Here is a 3,367-nt window from a genome sequence, read left to right on the forward strand (position 1 = left end):
TAAGGAAGCAGATAGTGCAGCCTTAAGTCTGTGGACGAAGGCCTGAGAGCCCCTTCCACACCACTGGTGTAAGTCCAAAAGCCAAATAATTTGGAACCTGATGTTCAAGGGTAGGAAGCATCCAGCACAGAAGAAAGATGAGGCCTAGAAGACTCAGCAAGTCTACTCATTCTACCTTCTTCTGCCTGCTTTTTCTAGCCATGTTGGCAGTTGACTGGATGGTACCCACCCAGATTAAGCATGGGTCTGCCTCTCCCAGTCCACTAACTCAAATGTTAATCTCCTCTAGCAACACCCTCCCAGACACATGCAGAAACAATACTTTGCATCCTTCAATCCAATAAAGTTGACAATTAATGTTAACCAACCCAATGAACTTTTCTTGTCTACCAAATGATCAGGCTGCAAATCCTAGAAGCTTTTACACTCTGCTTCCCTTTTAAATATAATCTCCAGTTTCAGATCATTTCTTAACTCATCCATATGAGCATAGGTTGTTAGGAACAACCAGACAACATCTGGGACACTTTTCTGCTTAGAAATTTCTTCTGCCAGATACCCTAAATCGTCACTTTCATGTTCAAGGTTCCACAGATCCCTAGAGCAGGGGTACAACACACCCAGGTTATTTGCTAAACCATAGCAAAACTGACCTTTATTCCAGTTCCAATAATTTCCTCATTTCCATCTGAGACCTCTTCAGCCTGCACTTCATTGCCCAAATTACTATCTGCATTTTGGTCACAACCGTTAAATAAGTCTCTAGGAAGTTCCAAATTTTCCCTCCTCTTACTTACAGAAGCAGAAGAGAGAGAGAGTGAGGAGGCGCCATCCACTTTTAAACAACCAGATCTCACAAGAACTCACTCACTTTTATGACCAAAAGAAATGGTACCAAACCATTGATGAAAAATTGCCCCCATTATCCAATTACCTCCCACCAGGCCCCATCTCCAATATTGGGATTACAATTTAACTAAGATTTGGGTAGGGAAACAGATCTAAACTATATTAGGAAAAAAGATCAGAGGAGAACTAAATAAAATCAGAACAAAAAAATACAGAAGATAAATGAAACAAAAAGCTGGTTCTTTGAAAAGATAAATATAATCAATAGATCATTAACAAGATTAACCAATAAAAAAGAGAGAAAATCTAAATAAGCTCAATTAGAAATTAAATGGGAGCTATTACAACTGATACCACAGAAATACAAAAGAACATTCAAGGATACTATGAACACCTTTGTGCACACAAACTAGAAAACCTAGACGACATGGATAAATTCCTATGAATATATTACCATCCTAGATTAAATCAGAAAGAAATAGAAACTCTCAAAAGACCAATAACAAGTAGGAAGATTGAAACAGTAATAAAATTGCCAACAAAAAAAGTCCAATACCAGATAGATTCACAGTGGAATTCTATCAAGTATGCAAAGAATAACTGGTATCAATCCTACTGAAATTATTCCAAAAGACAGAGAAAGAGGAAATCCTTCCTAAATCATTATACGAAGCCAGAATTTCCCTAATACCAAACCAGGAAAGGACATTGAAAAAAAAAAAAAAAAAAAGAAAACCATAGACCAATATCCCTGATTAACATAGATGCAAAAATCCTCAATAAAATCCCAGCTAACTGAAGTCAACAGCATATCAAAAAGAAAATACACCATTACTGAGTGGGTTTCATACCAGGAATGCAGAGTTGGTATATATGCAAGTCAATAAATGTGATACAACACATAGACAGAAGTAAAAACAAAAATTGGCCAGGTGCGGTGGCTCATACCTGCAATCCCAGCACTTCGGGAGGCTGAGATGGGCGGATCACTTGAGGTCAGGAATTTGAGACCAGCCTGACCAATATGATGAAACTCCATCTCTACTAAAAATACAAAAATTAGCCAGGTGTGGTGGCATGTGCCTGTAATCCCAGGTACTCAGGAGGCTGAGACAGGAGAATTGCTTGAACCCAGGAGGCGGAGGTTGCAGTGAGCCAAGATCACACCGTTGCATTCTAGTCAGGGCAACAAGAGTGAAACTTCATCTCAAAAAAAAAAAAAGAAAAAAAAAATCATATGTTCATCTCAATTATGAAGAAAAAGCATTTGACAAAATCCAGCATCACTTTATCATTAAAACCTTCAGCAAAACAGGTATGAAAAGAGACAGACCTTAAGATAACAAAAGCCATCTATGACAAACCCACAGCCAACGTCATACTGAACAGGAAAAAGTTGAAAGCATTTTCCCCTAAGAACTGGAACAAGACAAGGATGCCCATTTTCACCACTTCTATTCAAGATGGTACTGGAAGTTCTAGCCAGAGCAATCAGGCAAGAAAAAGAAGTAAAAGGCATCGAAACTCGTAATGAGGAAGTCAAATTGTCACTGTTCACCGTTGATATAATTGCATACCTAGAAAACCTTAAACACTCATCCAAAAACCTCCTGGATCTGATAAATGAATTTAGTTAAGTTTCAGGATACAAAATCAATGTACACAAACAAGTAGCACTGCTATACAACAACAGCAACCAAGCTGAGAATCAAACCAAGAACTCAACGCCTATTACAATAGCTGCAAAAAAAGAAATACTTAGGAATATACCTAACCAAAGAGATAAAAGATCTCCACAAAGAAAACTACAAAACACTGCTGACAGAAATCATAAATGACACAAACATGGAAATACATCCCATGCTCATGAATGGGTAGAATCAATATTGTGAAAATGATCATACTGAGGGAGAAGGAAAGAAAAAAATCAGATGGGAAAAATTCAGTCTGCAGAAGCAACCTGCCTGAAAAGTCACAGCAACAGACAAAAATAAAACAACCTGGGGAAAAGAAAACTCAGACTGCTCCTGGACAGATAAGCAAAACAGGGTCCAACACAGACATTCTTTCTTCTTTTTCTAATTAGCGAGCTCCCAGGGAAAAGTTTTCTCCCCTTTTCAGTCATATATGTGGGGGAAACTTGCTCAGGAGGAGTGGGGCTTATCAAAAATAACCCACAGTTATACAAACAAGAAAAGTGGCACTTCGTGCTTGCCTGGAGACATACCCACAGCTGCATGAGGTAACGGGAGTTGCACAGACAGCTTTACTAATAAGAGAAGTTACTCAAACTGCTACAGAGATGAGAGGAGTTTCTTATAAAAACTTCTGAATTTAGATGACACCTGGCAATCCACTCAGACTCCCCTCTCTGCAAAAAGAGAGCTTTTTTTATTTCACTTACTAAACTTTCACTTCAGTCACACCTTTGTGTCTGTGTTCCTTAATTTTCTTGGATGTAGGACAAAGAACCTGTGGTACTAGTTTGGACAATGAGAAACTGCTACATTATGGTGCG

Source organism: Mandrillus leucophaeus, unplaced genomic scaffold, assembly GCF_000951045.1.
Source record: "Mandrillus leucophaeus isolate KB7577 unplaced genomic scaffold, Mleu.le_1.0 Scaffold1597, whole genome shotgun sequence".
Classification (NCBI taxonomy): Eukaryota; Metazoa; Chordata; class Mammalia; order Primates; family Cercopithecidae; genus Mandrillus; species Mandrillus leucophaeus.